The 23573-nt window shown below is 35.4% G+C and overlaps 1 pseudogene; it reads right to left on the bottom strand.

The window, feature by feature from the left end:
• Positions 1–16628: 16628 nt before the first annotated feature.
• On the bottom strand, positions 16629–21439 carry LOC143581466 (hydroxyproline O-galactosyltransferase GALT3-like; annotated as a pseudogene).
• Between the last annotated feature and the right edge of the window lie 2134 nt (positions 21440–23573).

Genomic DNA, 23573 nt, shown 5'->3' with positions numbered 1-23573 from the left:
TAGTAACTACGAACCATCTACCTCCACACATCCTCACAACAAGAAACGTAAGATCCTTTCTGCAACAAATCCTACCCAATCTCAAGGCTCTTCAAATTTTCCAAACAAGAAACCTTACCTCGTTCCTTGTCCGTTATTCTCCATTTGCAACCATCATCACCCGGTTAAATCCTTATGCCGCTGTTGCACCCAATGTAACCGTTACGACCATTTTGCTAATACTTTTCGTGTGTCATCTAGTTCAAAATCCGTTCCGCAATAGTCTATGTCGTATGCTTAGACCCGCTAGTACACTGTATGCTCAACCTGATGCCCCTACCACTCGTGCTTGCTACCATTGTGGAGACCCTAATCATCTCCGCGATATGTGCCCCCAAATTATCCATGGTAACCAAGCTCAAGCTATAATTACACCCTACTACATTACCCGTCAAGTCCAAACCTATCAATCCCACGTTCTTCAAGCTCTTCTCGTCAAGCAAGATCATTCGTACTTAACCCAAACTTATCAAATTCCGCACCCGCAAGCTCAAGTTTACCAAACATACTCTAATCAAACAACACTCTTGCAAACCGTTCAAGCTCAACTTATTCAAGCGATTCTGAATCAATCTACCTCGTCTACTCGGATTTTTCAACTTAATATTTTTACCCATTACCTGACCCGCTTCGATGTTCGGGAAATTTTATCAATAAAACCTCGCGCCTATCGAGTATTTATTATTTTATTAATATTTATTTAATATATATATATGTAGTAACTTTGAACTATATAGAATATTAACCCTAAAATAATAGTTTAACCCCCTTTTATATCCACATCATTAATTCAAGGACCTTTCTGCAAATTCTGTTAAATTATTATGTTTTAACCCAAGAACCCGTTTAATCGTGCACCCGTACCCATTTTAATTTCTTAATTCTCGCCCTATTATTGGAATTGGTTTGTATAAATCATTCCTTAAGCCTAAACGAACATCAACGACGTATTTGATTAGGAAAACTAAATCAAATTGATCCGTATTAACTTATAAACGAACCGTCTATAATTTCTTTTTTGGTATTATACCTTAGAGACAATCATAATACAATCACTTTCGTCTGCAGAACCCTGAATACGTCGCCAAACAAACCCCTATATCTAATTACGTTATAACAATCATTTAATGGTTGTTCTTGATATTGTTCTAGCCGACGCTGTTGTGATCAAATAAACTAACATCGAATCATCGTTGCGGGTAATTAAATATAAAGTTATGTTCATCGTTTATCATATTGCGATAACCTTATGGTTAATCGAGCATATATGAACATGATTAACCGATTAGTAATCTAGGTCTCATATGGTTAATTTGGGTTTGAGCCGTGTGTTCTTAATATATATGTTCAAGTTTATAAACAACTAACCCCTAGCCCAGGGGCTAAGGGTGTGCGTGTTAAGGCTGTTGTGGTTGGAGGCATTGGTTCGAGCCACCCCCAACCTGTTTTGGGTTCTTTTCTTTGTTATAATTCTTTTAACTATTTATTAATATATTAATCAATTAATTTCTATTATTTGTATTATATATATAATAATAAATCAATATTTTCAAAGGATTTTAAAATAAAGGTTTAAAAAGATTTAGTTTATTTAAAATACTTAATTAAAATATATATTATACCTTATTATTTTACATAATTATTTGATCAATTATTTATTATCAATTAACTAGTATTTACACTATTAATTTAAAAGAGATCCATATTAATATTAATAATAATAATAATAATAATAAAATGTAATAATTTATTATTTCACAAATACCAAATTACCTTAAATCATTATTTATATATAGTATTTAATACAACTTTAATTTTTATTAAGTAAAAGTATTTATATATTAATACTAATATATTTTTAATAACCCTTATAAATTTAATGTTTAAATATTATTTTAAGCGCAATACCCGATCATACCTAGATTCTCTTTTAGCTCATTTATTAATTCGTAGTATTTCTTTGGCTATTCTTACTCTTAGAATTTGTTCGTTGATATTCTCGACAAGCGTAATGTTTAGTGAATTCTGTTTACCCGACACATTTTATTTTCGAGAAATTTTTACCAATAAAATATCGCGTTTATCGAGTCATTTTTATTATATTAATATTATTGTTTAAATATTTATTTAAGTATTGAAAACTACTTTGATTTATATTCAATTTTAACTCTAAACTAAACATTTATCCCCTTATGTTCCCATCTCCATAATTCATTATGTTCCCATCTCCATAATTCAAGGACCTTATAGCAAATCTGGTATATTTTATGTTCCAACCCGCTACCCAGTATCCAGATCCTTTTACCCTAACCCGTATACCCATATGCATGACCCGTTTATTATTCTTGAACCACAGTTTTCGTCCAAATTTTGGAATTGATCTAGGGAAATCATTCGTCTTACCTTAACGAGCTCATTGATGTAATTGATTAGGAAAATTAGGATCTTTTGTTACGTATTGACTAGTTTATACTAAACCGTCTTTAAGCAAATTAGGAATATTAGGTCGTTTTATTGCAATTGTTCGCGTCTTCACTATCGCCTACATAATCCCCATATCTAATTTGATTGTAACAACTTCCTAATTAGTGTTCAAGCCCTGTTCCTGCCATCCGTTCATCGATCAATTAAACAATCCATTAATCATCGTTAGAGGTAATATGTTATAAGGAATTTTTAGTTATCTTTTCAGCTTCAATACCCCTATGGTTAATTGGCCAATCGATTAACAATTTGGCCGATTAAGATTCTAGGGTTCATATAGTTTGTATTGGGTTTCTGTCTACTGTTTTTTTAAATTTCTGTTATAGTTCCTAACCAACTAGCACACCCAACTCAATTGGCCGGCTGTGTATGTGTTAAATTTGTGCCGGCCATCCGTACAGGTTCGAGTCCCGGCGGCCCGTTTTTGGTTTCCTTTTTTATAATAGTTCAATTAAGCATATATATTAATATACTAAATAATTTAAATTATATTATTAATATTATAAATATAATAATTAATCAGTATTTTCTTAAAATCGACATATTAACCGATCATTTTTCCGAACCTTGGTTAAATCCATATATTTGTATATATTTATATATTTTATTTATTAAAATTTGATAAAGGTTTTTAATATTTAAAAAGGGTTTTAATCTAAAATGTATATTTAAAATTTATGATGTTAATTAACCTATTAAAACATAGTTATAAGTATTTTATAAAAGACTTTATGTTTATATAAGTATTGTAATTTATTTACAATATCAGTCTCTATTAATAATGATACAAATGTATTTTTATAAACAAATATTTAATATTATTTAATATAATTTTAAATAAAAATAATATTTTTAAAGAAAATGATTTATTTTATTGTATAATAACTTTTATAAGATATAACTTTAAATAAATTATTTAACTTCTAAGTACCCATTTAATTTCTAAAGCTATATTAATCTATGAATCCCGTCATTAATCCATAGTCATTCGTTATTACTCATACTTATGATTTGTTCGTGGATATATCTCGTTAAGCGTGACGTTTATTGATTTCCATATTTACCGTATTTATTTCCCTCGCTTACTGTTAAGGTGAGTATTTCACTCCCCTTTTTACTTATTTTTAATCCTTTTGGGGACATATGTGTATCTTATTTATTTACCTATTATATAGTATTCACAATTGCAACTGTTTAATCCTTGTGTGTATATCAGTTTAATGCCTAATTTGCTATATGTAACATCCCGAATTTTATATTAATAAATAAAAGAAGTCCATGATTTAAAAAAAATGAGCGTTAATATTTAATTAATATTAAATATAGAAAGAAGTATGGACTTGGGTAATTATGATGGATTAAAGGGAATGGGCCTTAGGTCCATTGGCTTTAAGGGATATAAATATCCCCTAAACCATCCTAAAACCCTAAATCCTTACACTTTCCATCTTATTCTCTACACACTCAAAACACACACACCACACACCACCCTAAATACGGCCGAGATAGGAGAGTAAGATCCGAGCCAAACAAACGTTGAATCCTCGTTACACAAGATAAATACAAGATCTAAAGCTCATAGCTAAGCCAACAAACCCAAAAAAGGTATGTTTTGATCCTAAAGTTTACGTTTTTATAAACGTTTAGCCTTGAAACTTACAACGAGAATAGATCGGGGGTAAACGAAATGTAAAGTTGTAAACTTGATGCTAAAACGAAACTAATGAGCTCATAAATCTATGCGGCCCGATTAAATAAACCCTTAAACCTAGTATTAAACATTTTTAAGCTAAAGGTCCAAACTTTATGCTTTCCCGGGCCGAGTCTTATCCGAAATTGGCCATGGAAACGTTTATGGGAATGGTTAAGATCATATCCGAGGTTTATACGTTGAAACATAAGCAATTAGTGGGTTAAGATAAAACCCGTAGCTGTTGTTGCTGCGCAACTTCGCCCGTAGCTAAGTTCGCTACTGTTAAACTTCGCCGGGTTAAGTTCGCCTGGTAAATTCGCAGCATGTTAAGTTCGCTTTTGAATATGTTCGCTTGTAGTTAACTTCGCTTAATGCTAAGTTCGCTTGTACATAACTTCGCTTGTATACAAGTTCGCTTACAATTAAGTTCGCGTAAGTTAAGTTCGGTAACGAATCGGATAGCGAATCATACTTAATTCGTTATGAGGAATGAGCTAACAAATTAGGAAATGAATTAAAATCCTAGTGAAAAATGTGTTAAGACAGCTCGACCCCAGCCAGGGGCTCTGCCCCTTGGACCCTACTAGGGGCTGCCGCCCCTAGAACCCCGCTTCTAGGGGCGCTGCCCCCGGACCCCCGTCCGTTGAGGGTTATAATTAAACTAGAAATACGATGAGTAGTGATAGTTAATTGATACATGTAATCATTATACAGTTAGCCGTACACAGCTCATGAAGGAATAACCTTTAGCAGAAGAAGAAGAGTTCAGGTGAGTTTCTAGCCCCACTTCCTTGTTATGTTTTTGTGGCTGTGTGCATACTCGATGTGATAGTTAATACACTTACCTTAAGTGGTAAGTGTATGCTTAGTATGATTTATGTATGATGACTTCTTGGCGGTGCGTGAACGATCTTTGGATAATGCATTACCGCCAGGTGGTAGTTAAAGATATGATTGCTATATATAATGTAGCAATGATATATGTATGATATATACATGAACTATCTTCGGTTATTGCATGTACTGTTGAGTTCTGATTACAGATATGTATGGTATAATGTATGGATGATACGTGTATGGGATAACTAGGTTCAGGTAGAAAGGGACTGAGCCCTAATAATATTAAAGACAGAAAGGAACTAAGCCCTAATAATACTTAAGGCAGAAAGGGACTGAGCCCTAATAATACTCAAGGCAGAAAGGGACTAAGCCCTAATAATACTCAAGGCAAAAAGGAACTGAGCCCTAATAATACTCAAGGCAGAAAGGGACTGAGCCCTAATAATACTCAAGGCAGAAAGGGACTGAGCCCTAATAATACTCAAGGCAGAAGGGGACCAGACCCTAATTATATTCAAGGCAGAAAAGGGACCGAGCCCTAACAATACTCGAGGCAGTGGGGCGTGATGCTCTTTAAAACATAGAAGTATGTACAGTATGATATACTATAAAAGTACGTGAGTATGTATGAAAGAAAGATAATCGGATTAAGAATATAGTATATATCTTCGGTATATGTATATGAAAATAAATGTATGTATTGTCTGATGTATGATTAACTAGAACTCACTCAGCATAGCTGACTTTTAGTATGCACGCAGGTGAATATGTTTATTGCTACGGCACGCGATGGCACATGGCATGGATTGAATGGCTGGCATCTGAAGATGGAAGATATGATGATTTAAATAAGATGTTGAATATTATGTTTTAACGAAAAGATCAAATGTTTTGTATCAAATGATTAAAGTTACCATTCCGCGAAAGTTTTAATAAACTCTGATTCGTAGAACTGTGTTTATGAGTAAATCCGACGCTAAAGTAGGGCTACCGGGTACGGGGCCTTACAAGTTGGTATCAAAGCAAAGTTAGAGAGATTTAAGCCTCCTACATGCTTAGACTCGAACAGAGAATGGAATTAAAGTAAGGAAAGAAAGAAGATGCCAGTTCAAGATAGCCATGTGTCACTCAAGCAAGCTCAGTAACGGTAAAGTATGTTAAATATCGTATAAATTTGTTTGCTTAATGGTTAAAGGAAGGATATATGCAGGTTAGGGATAGGTTTGACTGGTTAACTTTTTAAAAGTAGAAACCAGCACAAGTGAAATCATAAAGGGAAGTATGTAGGACCTGAGGAGTAATGTAAATAGTTAATTACACTTGAACAACGTCATTAACTACTTACCTTACGAAGCAAGTGCTAAATAATTCTTAGAGTGATAACGTTTGTGTTTTCTTATAGATACGAATGGCTGGAGCAAGAAGGTTTGTTGGTAAAGGAGGTCATACTGGACGTCCTTGTGAGCCACGTGTTTTCCGGGAGCCTTCCGAGAAACCAGTTACTACCACTAGAAAGGAGAGAAGTGAAACTCTCCAGGCACCAGGCGGCAATGAAGGGTATCAGCTGGATCATGTTGTTCAATATGCCATTTCCTATGCTGTGGCTACTGCAGCAAAGAAATTCCGTCCTGACAAATCTGCTGAAAGCCATGCAAGGGCCACCGAGAGGGCAGGGGAAGACGGTAAGAAAGTTGATGATAATAAGATAGGGGCGAAAGGAACCAAACGGCCTGCAGATGTCATGGAGTATGTGGAGAAGAAGACACCAAAGATGGCGGCCAAGGAAACATGCAAGGTGTGCGGAAAAATGCACCTGGGAGAATGCAGGACTGGTTCAGACATGTGCTATCGGTGCGGGAGGAGTGGACATTACTCTCGAGAATGCCGTGATCGCCCAAAATGCTTCATATGCGGTAGAACCGATCACATTGCAAGGTAGTGCAAAGGAACGAAGGCGGGAGGCGCGAAAGGGATAGGAGCATAGGTCAAGGAAGACTACTGAGATGAGCGCTCGATGGAGGAATAATTTCTTAGACAATAGTTTAATTTCGTTTTAAATATGATTTCCTAAGAACTTGTTTTGTGTTAAGATTTAAAACTTATGCTTATCTATGACGTGTAATATATTGAGTTTGGTTATGAATGACTATTTGTGTTATGATAAAATGTCGTACTAGACAATGGTGTTAAATGGAAGGATGAATGTCGTAATAGATGTCTTTTGTGTTTTTCCTTTTAGAATACGATGGCTGGCTCAAGAAAAGTCGTTGGCACTGGAGGTCGCACCGGGCGTCGAGGCAGGCCTCTTATTGTCCGACAACCCTCGGTAGAAACAGCTTCCAACACCGGAGACGAAGGAAGCGCAGCTGGAGGGAACCCGAGCAACATCAAAGGGTTCAACTTGACCCTGCGATTCAAGATGCCATTGTTCAAGCTATAGCAGCTGCCATGAAGAATTGGACCCCTGAGAAGCCTGCTGGAAGTCATGAGAAAACTGCTGAGAGATCGGGGAAAATGGTAGGAGAGATGTTAAGGGTGAGCAAGTTGACGCGGACGGAGACCAATCTGTGAAAGTCGATGATAAGAGGAAGGGCCTTGGTGGGTGCAACTACAAGTCATTTAAAGGTTGCGACCCGCCGAAGTTGACTGGTCTAGGAGACGCAATCGCTACCCTCCAATGGATAACCGCTATGGACAAGATTATCCGTATTAGCGAGTGCCGTCCCGACCAAGCAGTAGGCTATGCCACTCAGTCATTCGAAGACGAGGCCATGTACTGGTGGGAAACTGTGGAACAAAGGAAGACCCGAGAAGAGATTAAGGCAATGAGGTGGGAAGACCTGAAGGAGTTATTGAAAAGGTTTTGTGCTGATGTTGAGGTTGAGAGAGTCGAGATGAAGTTTCTGAATGTGAAAGCAGGCAAGATGACACACCGCGAGTACACCACTGAATTCAACCGCATGTCTAGGTTAGTGCCTGATATGGTTGAAACTGAGACTAAGAGAATCAGGTGCTATGTTAGAGGACTGCCGCAGAACGTCCGCACATTGGTCAAAGCAAATAAACCTGCTACGTTTGACTCAGCAGTAGAGCTTGCTGAGCTAGTTTATGACGACTTAGCTACGGATGATATTGTGGTGGTGGACGAGGGAAAGGATAAGGAGCGGGCCAATCATGCTAAGCGACCAGGTACTCAGTTATGGAACCATAAAGACAAGGAACATAAAGTGTGGGAGAAGAAGTTGTGTAAGAATTGTGGCAAGATACACGGTGGTGAGTGTAGATGGAGAAAGGATTCAGACGTTTGTCGTAAGTGTGGGAAGAGTCATGCTGGTGAATGCAAGGTTGGTACGAACGCTTGTTACAAGTGCGGAAAGGTGGGACATTACGCTCCAGCTTGTACTGCAGGACCCGCATGTTACAAGTGCGGCAAGACGGGTCACTTTTCTAGGGATTGCAAAGAGTCAGAGGCGGTAGGTACGAAAGGGTAAGGACCTGGAAAAAAAAACTGCAGGAAGAAGCACTCAATGAAGGGATAATTGCTTATGCAATAGTTTTATTTTGTTTTAATTATAATTGCCTAAGAACTTGTTTGGTGTTAAGGTTTAAAACTTATGTTGTTTATGACGCGTTATGAATTGATTTTGGTTATGAATGATTGTTGTGTCATGATAAGATGTCATTTTAGATAATAGTGTTAATTAGTATGAAAAGAGGTCTATGGGAAGGACGAGACGAGACGTGAGACGTTGAGGGCCTCACAGACAAGCTACTTTGAATAGTTAAATCATATGAACACCTCTCGACGACTGCAAGTTCAGGAGAAAGAAGGTTAACCCAGAAAACAAAGACGATTCGACAAGTGTGTGAGTATTAGAATAGCTCCTTTTGCCTGGGAAGAGCTAGGTTCGGGGACGAAACCTCTTTAAGGAGGGAAGACTTGTAACCTTCCAAATTTTATATTAATAAATAAAAGAAGTCCATGATTTAAAAAAAACGAGCGTTAATATTTAATAATATTAAATATAGAAAGAAGTATGGACTTGGGTAATTAAGATGGATTAAGTGGAATGGCCTTAGGTCCATGGGCTTTAAGGGATATAAATATCCCCTAAACCATCCTAAAACCCTAAATCCTCACACTTTCCATCTTATTCTCTACACACTCAAAACACACACACCACACACCACCCTAAATACGGCCGAGATAGGAGAGTAAGATCCGAGCCAAACAAACGTTGAATCCTCGTTACACAAGATAAATACAAGATCTAAAGCTCATAGCTAAGCCAACAAACCCGAAAAAAAGGTATGTTTTGATCCTAAAGTTTACGTTTTTATAAACGTTTAGCCTTGAAACTTACAACGAGAATAGATCGGGGGTAAACGAAATGTAAAGTTGTAAACTTGATGCTAAAACGAAACTAATGAGCTCATAAATCTATGCGGCCCGATTAAATAAACCCTTAAACCTAGTATTAAACATTTTTAAGCTAAAGGTCCAAACTTTATGCTTTTTCGGGCCAAGTATTATTCGAAATTGGCCATGAAAACGTTTACGGGAATAGTTAAGATCATATCCGAGATTTATACGTTGAAATATAAGCGACTAGTGGGTTTAGACAAAACTCGTAGCTGCTGTTGCTGGGCAACTTCGCTCGTAGCTAAGTTCCCTACTGTTAAACTTCGCCAGGTTAAGTTCGCAGCATGCTAAGTTCACCTGGTTAAGTTCGCAGCATGTTAAGTTCGCTTTTGAATATGTTCGCTTGTAGTTAACTTCGCTTAATGCTAAGTTCGCTTGTACTTAACTTCACTTGTATACAAGTTCGCCTACAATTAAATTCGCGTAAGTTAAGTTCGGTAACGAATCGGATAGCGAATCAGACTTAATTCGTTATGAGGAATGAGCTAACGAATTAGGAAATGAATTAAGAAGCACTCAATGAGGAATGAGCTCTGCCCCTTGGACCCTGCTAGGGGCTGCCGCCCCTAGAACCCCGGTGCCAAGGGCGCTGCCCCCAGACCCCCGTCCTTTGAGGGTTATAATTAAACTAGAAATACGATGAGTAGTGATAGTTAATTGATACATGTAATCATTATACATTTAGCCGTACACAGCTCAAGAAGGAATAACCTTTAGCAGAAGAAGCAGAGTTCAGGTGAGTTTCTAGCCCCACTTCCTTGTTATGTTTTCGGGGCTGTGTGCATACTCGATGTGATAGTTAATACGCTTACCTTAAGTGGTAAGTGTATGCTTAGTATGATTTATGTATGATGACTTCTTGGCGGTGCGTGAACGATCTTCGGATATTGCATGTATCGCCAGGTGGTGGTTAAAGATATGATTGCTATATATAATGTAGGAATGATATATGTATGATATGTACATGAACTATCTTTGGTTATTGCATGTACTGTTGAGTTCTGATTACAGATATGTATGGTATAATGTATGGATGATACGTGTATGGGATAACTAGGTTCAGGTAGAAAGGGACTGAGCCCTAAAATACTCAAGGCATAAAGGGACTGAGCCCTAATAATACTCAAGGCAGAAAGGGACTGAGCCCTAATAATACTCAAGGCAGAAAGGGACTGAGCCCTAATAATACTCAAGGCAGAAAAGGACTGAGCCCTAATAATTCTCAAGGTAGAAGGGGACCGGACCCTAATAATATTCGAGGCAGAAAAGGGACCGAGCCCTAATAATACTCGAGGCAGTAGGGCGTGATGCTCTTTAAAACATAGAAGTATGTACAGTATGATATACTATAAAAGTACGTATGTATGAAAGAAATATAAGCGGATTAAGAATATAGTATGTATAGCATAAGTATATGAAAATAAATATATGTATTGTCTGATGTATGATTAACTAGAACTCACTCAGCGTAGCTGACTTTTAGTATGCACGCAGGTGAATATGTTTATTGTTATGGCACGCGGATGGCACATGGCATGGATTGAATGGCTGGCATCTGAATATAGAAGATAAATGATGATTTAAATAAGATGTTGAATATTATGTTTTAACGAAAAGATCAAATGTTTTGTATCAAATGATTAAAGTTAACATTCCGCGAAAGTTTTAATAAACTCTGATTCGTAGAACTGTGTTTATGAGTAAATCCGACGCTAAAGTAGGGCTACCGAGTACGGGGCCTTACACTATATGTTTATTTTCTTTATTTTACCACATTCGGAGAGGTCCATCATAATCGCAGTAATATTATAATCATACGACTGTCATAGTGGCCGGCATCCAATCGCATGACAATGGTTTCACGACAACTAACTCATGGTAAACAATGTCTGATTCGCATGGCAACGGTTTAGCCCATATTGTATTTCTATTTGAATTGTTTATATGATATGGCTTAATTGTTTATCTCACAAGAACAGTTTGCATTTTCTTTTCTATATTATATTGTATTCAAATTTACTGATGTATTACTCACTCAACCTCGTGTCGAGAAAATTATTTTTATTTTATACGCATATGCAGGTTATCGTTTAATCTAAAATCAAAATTGGTGAAGAATTTAGAGTTTTTAACGTTAGCAGAATAAATAAAGACTTAGATTTGTATTTATTGTTTTGTTTAAATTATGTACTTTGTATTAATTGAATTCGTTGAATAATTAATTTAAATTAATAGATATGGTCACCTTTTTATTTATTGCATGATAGTACCTTGAGAGATGTGAACAATCAGCTCACGCCCCGGCATTTTAGCCTTTGGTTGGGGTGTGACATTATGAAACACTTATATAAGATGTTTTAAGCAACTTACGAAAATATTTTGGATTTTTACATTTAAATGGTGCGTTTTCTTTAATTTTCAAAATTAAGACGAAAAATGATCGTTTTTGCCCTGTTTACCGCACCCAAATTATTTTTTCTTGCCAAAAACCGAACTCGCGCTTAAATGGACTTGAGATTGATCATACTAACATACAAAAATAAAGGAAAAGGCAAGGGTCCCACCCTTTGTTTCGATCGGAACTAAAGGGGGTGGACCCCAGCCTTTATTTTTTTCCGTCATAAGCATTCCCGTTCTCAAAACATCTAAAATATCATCAAACTTCTACTCTATCCTTTCTGTATAAAATCCAGCCAAGAACTCAAGGTAAACATTTTTTTTGACAAATTTTAAACATGTTTTTTAATAAAAAAATGATGTTTGATTAAAGAAAATCATATTTAACCGTGAAAAGTTTTCAAAATGAAATAAAAATAGGTTTTGAAGCTAAAAATATGTACTAATCTGAATCATACACTTTTTTGATGAAAAAGTCCGACTAGAATGTTTAAATCGCGTTTTTACAGATGAAAAACTCAATATAGAACCTTAACCGAAAACATATGTTAAAAAGATTGAATATTGATGTTACATACTTGGTTTTGTGGTGCATGATCTATAGATATACTACCTAGCTAAACAAGAACACAAAATCACGAGAATAAGGGCTTAACCAATCAAAAATCGCAAATGTAATAACCGAAACACTCGTTTACGGGTTGTTTGGGCTTAGACTATGACTTGATTATTATCATAAAATTTTACAGGGACATCAATGATCATAATAATGAGTCTCTATTTAAATTTGAGAATTTTTTTGATAAACGGAGAATGTTTGGCGATTTTATTACTATTTATTAATGATTTATTACGAAAAATAGAAAAAAAGATTAGAAAATTATGAAATTTTGTAAAGAACTCAGGGGACTAAGTATAAGATCACACATAAAATTTTGGGTCCATTGGAGAACCCTAGCTATGATTTCTGGAATCTCTTTTAATAGATTTTTAACGAACGATTAATGCTCAAAAAGATATTTTACTCAAATAGTTGAGTTCTGGAAACTTTACAGGGACAATTTGAAGATACTTGGCAGTTTAGAAAAATAATAGGATTTTCCAGATATCGTTTGGTATAAACGGACGAATTATCGGTTAAAAAAACATATAAAATGAATTTTTATAAATAAATAAGTTTACTAATTTTTCATAAAAATTTACACTTAATAACTAGCATCTGTATAAATTTTCTTAACTTGAACTTATTCGGATAAAAAGTTTTGCTAATTTGAAGATTAACGAATATACTTTAGGATAAAACCTGCAATATTCAGATTAACGAACCTATTGGGATATCAAAACAACAAGAGTGGTCAAATATCATAGTTGTGGATACATTTAGTAAGACCGAGCTTTCTAAGAGAATTTTGGACAAATTTAGGTGAATTGTACGCGCTCTCTACAACTCAATTTGTATAAAAACGGAAACGGACCCTGTAGCGAATTCGGACACCTAAACCCTGATTTTCTTTTATAGTTTGAGTCATTTTATCAAATAGCACGTTTACTCAAGTTTGTGTGATCTTACCTATTCTTGAAACACTTAAATGATCAACTTTGCTTGTCATGTGAAACTAAGCCAAAACCGATTTTGAATATTAGGCGTTATACAATGTCGCAAACTGAGAGAACTGACATGTTCTAGGTGAAATAGCTATACCCAGCCTAGATATACAGCCCAATTCAGTTTGAAAGTTATACTAGCATTAACAATATAATACAAATTTTAGGAATCGGACTATAAATGGGACATACTAGCTGTAGAAGTGTATTGCTGACACTATCATTAATGTGAGTTTCATGACCCATCTTTTTAAACTATCTTACGAACATTTGGGGTGAAAAGCATGTTTATATATATATATATATATATATATATGGAAACACGTTATGATGTGAATTATCTAAGTGCTAACACATGAAAAGTCCCCACAAACACGAGTGATTAACTATGAGTCGGTGGCATGTGGACAGTACTATTGGTATGACAAACTCAATTGATGTAAGGCCCCGTTACCTGTACCTCACATTGGACGTTAGATTTACTCATAAAAGCAGTTCTAAACATCAGAGTTAAATAAAACTTTCGCGAAATAGATAACATAAAACCATTCATTGCATAAATCTTTAAATACTTGTCATAACATCATTTAAATTTGTCTTTTTAAATAAAACATAGTCAAACATGACATCATAACATTCTTCTCAAGATGCCAGTATCTTCAGTCCAATGCCATGTGTCTTCGTTCAAGCCAGCTGCCTCAGCTTATTCACATGCGTGCATACTAAAAGTCAGCTACGCTGAGTGAGTTCTAGTCAATCGGGTAACATACAATACATTCACATGTTTATACTTACGCATCCGAAGATACATATTATATAACCTGCATATTTTTCTTTCATACATATATTACCATATACCTTCTTTCTTCCTTTCATTCTTTTCTTTTCTTTCATACCTTTATATTAAACCTTATTTTACATAATTCTATGTTTTAAAGAGCATCACGCCCTGCTGCCTCGAGTATTATTAGGGTCCGGTTCCCTTTCTACCTCGAGTATTATTCGGGCTCGGTTCCCTTTCTGCCTCGAGTATTATTAGGGCCCGGTTCCCTTTCTGCCTCGAGTATTATTAGGGCCTGGTTCCCTTTCTTCCATACAACCATACCATAATTTTCTATATATTCATAATCATAACTTTCATACATACATACATACATCATTCATACATCATATATAGCAATCATATCTTTAAACTGCCACCTGGCGGTACATGCAATATCCGAAGATCGTTCACGCACCGTCAAACATTTATTCATAAATTAATCATACAAGGCATACACTCACCACTTAAGGTAAGTGTTTTAACTAATCACATCGAGTATGCACACAGCCCCGAAAACATAACAAGGAATGGGGCTAGAAACTCACCTAAATCCTGTTTTGTTCTCCGTTAATCGTTAATCCTTTCCTTAACTGAGCTCTGCTAACTGTATATTAATTACACGTATCAATACTCGTCCTAATCACATTATTCAAGTTCAGCCAAAATGGCTAAGTCTGGTCTATTCTAATGGTCTTGTTTTAGATTACAATTTACTTAGAATATTTTATTCTTAACCCTAATGTATTTGGATACAAGGTATTTAATTATTTTAGTATTCTTTCTTTATTGTATATACGTCTTTCCTTGTATACTATCATGTGTATAGTATTCGGGTTTATAGTAATCGAATACATTTTGTATTTGGTTAAGTATAGTGTATCAATGTAAGTGAATAGCTTTAATGTATTCGAGCTTTATCATTGTAATCGGACGTATGCATGTTGTATGCGAGTCCTTTCTTTTAATCGAATACATACTTTGCAATAACTCACCAACTATTCGTATTTGACCATTTTTAACGTGCTTTTCAGGAATACCAAAGTTGGAATAAAATGCTTGTGTGCTATTCGGTTGAGTTATGTTCAATACCAGTAGATAGCCGCAAGTATTTTATTAAAGAATAAAGCAGCTGAAATAACTAGTTATGTTGTGAAACACTTAGTTTGTAAGGCTTAACGTAGTGGGCGAGAATCGATGGGTGACTGGGGCGATTTGGGGGGGGGGGGGACACCGCCTCCCGGGCGATATTGGGGTGAAATGAAGCGGGGGCGGGGGCGGGTGGGTTTTGTTGCCGGAAGGAGGAAAAGAATATTGTTATTTTAATAATAATACCGTTGGCAACGGTAAAAAAATTAATTAAAACAATATATATATATATATATATATATATATATATATATATATATATATATATATATAAACATATACCTTCTTCTCCATTTCATACACAATTCATACCCAAATTCTTCAAAAATTCTAGCAAAATGAATCCTAGAAACAACCCGAACCAACCGAACCACATTTCCCTCCTTTCGAAACCCATGCCGTGGAACTCACCGCTACCATGAGAGAAATCATCAAACAACACGAAAAGATTGCCGCTATGTTGAAATTGCGGGAAATGAGTAAAGAATACGAGTCTCTCAAAGATGCCGGGTTACATGAAGAGGCCTTGGAACGACGACGAATTGAAAAAATGCGCGAATATTATGGATATTAGTTTTTTTAGTTACGTATTTTTTTTTATTTTTAGTTGTGTATTTTTTTTTATTTTAGTTTTTTTTTTTTGTATTTCCTTTTAATTTTAGTACATTTTTATTTAATTATTTAATTTACTTGGTTTTATATGTTTAGTTTAATTATAAAAAAATAATAAAAAAAGATACTGTGGGCCCAGTTTGTAGCTCTACACCATTACACCTCAAAAACAAATTCTCACCCCTTGCTGACTGAACGTCACGTGTCGTAATTCGCCCCAATTTGTAGCCCTCCACTACGCATAGCCTAACCGGAGTTAGAATAATGTAATATGATATAAATTGGATTGTTAATGTTTTTTTTATAAACATTGTCAGATGTGTCTGTTACATTTCTGTTTTACGCTTCCGCTATTGCTAGTCGGGGTATGACATTTTGTATGAAAGATGAAATATGTAAACTTCCTATGATTCACTCAAATACCATTCAGGCGGTCGCATTGCATTCAATTTGTTAACACGAAATTTGTCTCACACTCAAACCTATAACGGTAGTGAAAACCCTTAACTAAGTGTACAGAATCATACCTAACTTATAACGTATCATAATACACTTAATAGAAAATCTCAATCACAACAATCAGGCTTATGTTCTTTCTGCATCTTCTCCCACAAACACTAAACCATTCTCGGGTTCTGGTAATGGGCAAGTATGTAATTTGGCTCACACCCGGCGTTATGAAACCTCTCGTCGTTGATGTATTGAACTTCACGAATCTGATTCTTGAACTGTTGGATCCAAATACCCACAGCAACATCTTCTAGTTTGAAAAGCTAAACACATGCATAGATTATAGTTACCGAAATGACCAAGGCCAAAGAAACCAACCGAAACAACTTACCTTCAAGTTTCTTTCCTGATGCCCTCGGACAATAAACTTTGCTATATCTCGGGAGATCACGTAGCCTGGACCGTGGGCCCATGGTGGGTATGCATCTTCTGCCCATTCCTGCCCGACAAAGCCAAAAATAAACATTAATGACTTTTAAGATATCTAGATGCAATTATATTATCGTTAGCACCAACATACCTCAGTACTAATATACCATTTGTTGTCTTTGTCCCTTTGTGGTTTAGATTCAAGGGATACAAGACCATACAAGAGCCCATCAGGGTTCTTGGTCTTGAGGCTAGCAAGGATTTCATCCACTCTCACAAAAGCATCGTCGTCCGTTTTCATTATGTATTTTGCAGGCAAGATTTTCGTCTAAGAAATGATTCAATAACGGTAAAACATTAGTACAAAATGATAATAGGCAATTTGGATTTCAAAAATCCAAACTATAACCTTTTAGCAGATAATAATCTGCCATTGGTCACATTGCTTGTACAGATTATTATCAGTGAACGGGCATACTTTGGATGATCAAATTCCAATTTGCCGATCATCATATAAAGAAGAGTAAATTACGGTTTTGGACTTTGTGGTTTGCACTCTTTAACCATCTCAGTCCAAAAAAAGAATCTTTTAACAAATCAGGGTCTGAGATTTACATTCTATAACCATTTTGGAACCTGCTCCTAAACCAGTTACATTTTTCAGTTAAATAGGTTCCCTCACATGAGGTGCATTATATATTTTTGTTTATTTTTCTTCTTTCAATCCATTATATATTCTTTTATGTCTCAAAAATAAACCCGACGTAAAACATCACTAATGTATATTTTTCAAAATATAACATCATATATTATCAAATACGATATGTTTATAAGACATATATTTCGATGTCAACGAATACTCTTATTTTGTAATCCAAATATAAAGATTTCAAAGAAAATTAGAGAGTACTATGTAATTCATTTAAAACTTTACGTACAATATAATTAATGATTTAATAAATAGTTGACAGGTTTTCTAAATACTAAACTTACTACGATCACGCTTGTTAAATGTTTAATTTTAAATATAAAAAAATGAAATAATGTTAATATTTAACAAGCAATATAGCAAAATATTTTAAATATATAAATAGTATACGCAAGATCATAGTACAAATAAACTACAGTGTTAGCAAAATATATATATAGTTAACTAGTATATGACAAGAAATATTGCAGTATTAGCACATTACAGTATTGTGCAAAATTAACTAGCAAAATATTTTACATAGTGTACAATATTTTTTGAACAATTTATACTTTGATTGCAAAATTTAAGTATAATACCTTTCATCGAATATATTATTTTCAAAAAATAAAAAATATAATGGATTGATTGAAGAAAAAATAGAAAAAAAATATGTGTGTTTTTTAATAAAAATATCTAGATGATGCATAAGTTTAAAAGCACATTAACATCACATAAATACAGATACATAAATTTTGCAATGTGTTTTTCAAATAAATAAAAAATTCCAGGACCAAAATGCCCCTGATGTGAGGGGCACATGACCTTATTTAACTGAAAAACGCAACTGCGTTAGGATTAGGGACCAAAATGGTTATAGAATTTAAATTTCAGGCCTTGAGTTAAATGATTATTTTTTTGGACCATGGTTATAGTAAAACCGCAATTAACTCTACAAAAAAAATTTGTAAACTTTTAGTATACATACCCCCATAATGCAAATTGCAATTGTCTTCAAAGTCAGAAGGCTGTAGTAATCTACAAAGGGCATCAACTGAACATCTTCATAAGCTTCAGCTTCTCTCCACAACTCATAGTTAACTTGCTTGTTCTTATGCTGCAATACATATACATTCAAAAACAAACTAATCAAAATGAAAACAATTTATCCATACATACATACACTAGAATAATAATGTGTCACTTACATCATCATCATCATCATCGTACTCAGTATATCCCACCAATAGCAAAGCTATAGTAGGGTCTGAGGAGGGTAAGATGTAGACAGCCTTACCTCTACCCCATAAGGATAGAGAGGCTGCTTCCGGTGAGACCCCCGGCTCGATAGTAGTTTTGCATCAAGCCTTGGACATAAGGCACATAGCACTCAATCATCGGGACACCGGCTGATCGGTGCATGTACCCTTGTCTTTCGGCTATCAACGCCACTACATGATGCCTGATTAACCGTCCGTCACTTTTAACGTTATTTTCACGAGATTAGTAAAATAACGTCAAAATTAGTGCAATTTCACTTTTGCCCACCCGAGGGTTCACACATATAAAAAAACCTATAAAAAAACGGACAGCAACCACACCGGAACGAACGGCCTCATACTGCATCCAAGATCTCCTCAAAGCCATACGCCGTTTGAAATTATTTCCAGAAGAAAATACCCCTATGAGTAGTAAGAGCCTATTGCTTCTTTTAGGTATCAATGGAGCTTTGAGGTGTTCAACGTCTTTAACCATGTCAACATCTTCAGACACTGGCAAGCCTGTAGCCAATGCAGATATGATATGCAAACCACCTTTCACTCTCACCCCACTAACTAACCATGGTTCAAGTTTCTGCATAATATGACTAGGTAAGCCAACATCCACAAACATTTATTGAAATTGTATGCATTTATAATGTGATTATATGGCATCGAATACTAATGTGGTGGGTTGTTGAGATGAATTCTTCAACTGGAACACGGCCCATGATATTATTCGTGTCAAAATCTTCAACCCTAACCCAAAGTAACACACTTGAAACCGTATGCCACCAGAACACGACCCGTTTAACCCATTTATATAAATGTGTCAATCGGACCGGTTGGTGATAACCAAGTTGTAAATGTGTTAATTGATACAGTAGTTGTAAAAAGATGAGTTAGACGGGTCATAAACAGGTTAGTGGGTCAACCTACTTAACTAAAAGAGGTTAAACAGGTGAACCCGAACACAGCCTGTTTAACCCATTTATCTACAAGTGTCAAACAGATTGGCGGATGATTACCAAGTTGTAAACGTGTTAATTGAGTCGGTAAATTGTAAAAAAGATGGGTTAAACAGGTCATAAACAAGTTAGTGCGTCGACTTGCTTAACTAGAAGAGGTTAAAACAGGTCAACCCGAACACGAACTGTTAATTAAGCAGGTCAAATCGAACACAACGTATTAATTAAAGGGGTTAGATATGTCAACTCAAAACCTGATTATTTACGTGTCACGTCGGAACCTTACCGGGAATCAGAAGATAATCAAACTGTACAAAAATGTATTTGAAAGTTTGTATGGCTTTAATCCGATAATTACATGTTCTGAGTGTCTGACTAATTCTGACTACATAATATAGAAACTTACATTAATTTACATCATATGGAGGTTTGAAAAGAAGGGTGTACACCGGTGTACATTTAGAACAATGATTTTGTATACAATAAGATGGTTTTTTAATATTCTAAAAACTAAGAAATCATCATACCTTACCTCTCTGTATGCAAAAGATGTTTCATGTCTTCCGTTAACATTGGCATAAAATCCCTCTTCACCCGCCCAAATTGTTAAAGTAAACAAACTTCCATCCAAAAATGGAAAGTTCGAACCCATGTGATTATGAGCATTCACATCCGAAGCATTCGATTTTTCTTCCATAGAGCTTCTAGCAAGTTGCTCATTACACTTTACTAATCCATCAACTGAGATAAACCGCGAACGAGTCATGATTAAGCAAAACCAATAGCTTCATCATAGAACATACATTTTGGAATAGTAAATACTAAATACCTTTTGTATTGTTCGAAGAACCGTGACTGGGGCATCTTTCCTCTTTGCCCCATCCAAACTCATTCGCCCATGTATTTTGAACAATAACCGGCTCCTTTGTAAAGTTATTTCCAGGTAGAACCACAGTGTACTGCAAAATCACGGGTGGGCCCGCCTCGTCATTGCTTTTTGACCTGACAAATTCTATTTGAAAGTTCCCATCAGGGATAGCAATAAGTGTAATGGAAGAATCTTCAATAAGCCCACAAGGTATCCCAAGAATAACACTATCATTACTAGAAACCAAAGTAGTAACATTCACCGCACTGACCGAAAAACTACAGTTTCTATCCACCTTATTATCATCAAACTTAAAGGCTCGGGTTTCATCAATTTCAGATTTTAGTTCTTTCCATGCAATGGCAGCTTCTTTAATTCCTTGAGCGGTTTCGGGCAAAGAATCTGATCTGGACAGTAAAATACGCATTTGCCCCCACGCCAACAATGGCTTTGCATCCTCGTTGTTAAGCGTGTGAGTCGAGTTAAAGAGATAATCAAGTCCATCAACATTAACTAGGTGCGGCCTTGTAGTAGGGCTAGAAGTTTGCAACTTCTGCTCGACGGCGGGTTTACCAAAACCGGGATCTGGATGGAAGAACTGATATGCAGATTGGTTTTGTGGTTTGTTTTGGATGAAGCTGTAACTAAGAAGCAAAATACATGTAAGCCCTATGATTAATACACCCCCAGTCCACTTCTTCATCCCCTAATTGCTTGCATACATTCTAAACAAATGTCATATAAATCTTGATTCAGTATGTGACAAACAAAAGAACAATATTCTTGTTGATTTACCTTAAATGTTCATCTTATATTAGGAAACTCAACCTAGTCACAAGAAGTGATAAAGATGCAAACTTTATGCTTCTTTAATGTAAAACTGAAAAGGGTTTTGCAATTAAATGAAATGAAGTGGAAGTAGCATGAAGCTGCTACTTGATCTAAGGGTATCTTGGATCTGGGGTTTGTGTTTTATGCAAGTACTGTGTTTCAACTTGAAACAGGATTAACCTGTTGCTCGCTTGTTGTGTCCCTCTGTCTCTCTCATGTGTTGGAAGAGGGTACACATCAGTTGTAGATCCTTAATAAGAAATTATACTTTTAACCTCCTACTTTTCCAACTGGCAGTCTCAGTCCTTTCTTTCTTTGGTGTTGCATGTGTACGCTCTAAACGAGTCACGTCCGCTCGAGTAGGGGTGCAAACGAGTCGATCTACTTGTGATCGGATCGTGAAAACCCTTGATCGATCCGTGCTTAAACGATCCCGAGCTTCACTTTGAGCCGGTTCGTGAGCCTGAATTTTATACAGTTTTTATAATATATATGTAGGAACATGATCAAGAGAGAACTAGAGAACTAATAAAGACATATTTTTAATGATTTTAAAAAAATATATATTCGAACATTTTTTTCTTTCATCTTTCTTATATGTTGTTCTTGTTCACTAGAAATAAAGATTAAAATAAATAAAAAAAACTCATTGTTGTGGCGTAGTGCACATATGCAATACATCGACTTTTTTGTTTACATATGTGCAATAGTATGTATAGCATGTACGCAATAGTTTGTGTTGTATATGTGCAACAATGTTATATTATATCAAAAAAAATCGATGTAGTGCAAATGTGCAATAGTGTTGTATTACATATATGTAATGGTGTGTATAGCATACATGCGATGATGTTGTATTTGCATATATTCAATATGGTGTATTAAATAAGTGCAATTGTGTTGTACTATATGCGATAAAACACTATTGTATACATGCAATACACACTATTGCACATATGCACTACATAGATTGGTTTTTTTTATCAATATAAATATATACGAAAGATGAAACAAAAAAAAATTATAAAATATTTTTTTAAAAATAATTTATAAATATTTCTTTATTAGTTCTCTAGTTCTCTTTTTAAGATGAGTTTTCTCTAGATCTCACCCCTATATATATAATTATAAATATATAAAAATTAATTTATAAATAGTAAACAAGCTAATCTCGAAAGCTTTTACAAAGCTGGAAACTGAAACTCGATCTCTGTTTGTTTATAAAGCCGAAACCAAATATAGATATACGAAGAGAGAGAAAGGGTGGAGCGAAGTGAGGATAGGCTGCATATGGGTATAGATGTGTAGAACGATATATAAACAACTAGCACTGAGATGGAGTGGAACTATTGAGGATGGAACACTTCTTGAACGACGAATGCGAAGGACCTTCAATAAGGAAAGAGGGTTGTGGTCGTCGGTGTTACGTGGATATGATGTTTTTGCAGTGGTTTTGACTGCCATAAATTGCGAACGAAAAGTGAGGCCTCAAAAATGGGTCATACGATATTTGATTGGTTCTTGCATGTGTAAGAGTAAAACCACACAAGTTTTTGCGTTACCGAATGACTTTCCTCAACATACTCGCCGCAATGCATGATAACTTTCAAACATGTAATGCATTTAGCCCGCTTCGCTGCAATAAGCAGGTACAATTACTTGTTTTATCTCAGAACTCATAAATTCGAATTAGTTAACAAAGTTCAGTTTTATCTAATTCAAAAGTTCTTTAAATTTTAAACGAACTCTTATAAAGTCTCAGTGTTTAAAGACTATATTTTAAATTTTAAAATATCTCAATATACTAATTGTATCTTTTGAAATTCTAATTTTCCTTAATATCTCAAGTTTAATAATATACTAGCAAAAGTGCCCGCGCGTTGCTGCGGGTTCACGCAAGTTATCTTCTCGTATTGGTTTGTAGTGTTTGGTGTTGTGTAATGGGTTATCAGTGCGAGTGAGCTGCCGCGTGTGCATATGGTTTGGTGGAATTTTTTTGGAGGGGTTGCGCACTAAAA

The sequence above is a fragment of the Bidens hawaiensis genome, unplaced genomic scaffold, assembly GCF_021521415.1.
Source record: "Bidens hawaiensis isolate Kalapana, Puna unplaced genomic scaffold, B.hawaiensis_p1.1 tig00030973_1, whole genome shotgun sequence".
Taxonomy (NCBI): Eukaryota; Viridiplantae; Streptophyta; class Magnoliopsida; order Asterales; family Asteraceae; genus Bidens; species Bidens hawaiensis.
This window is presented reverse-complemented; position numbering and strand designations above follow the sequence as displayed.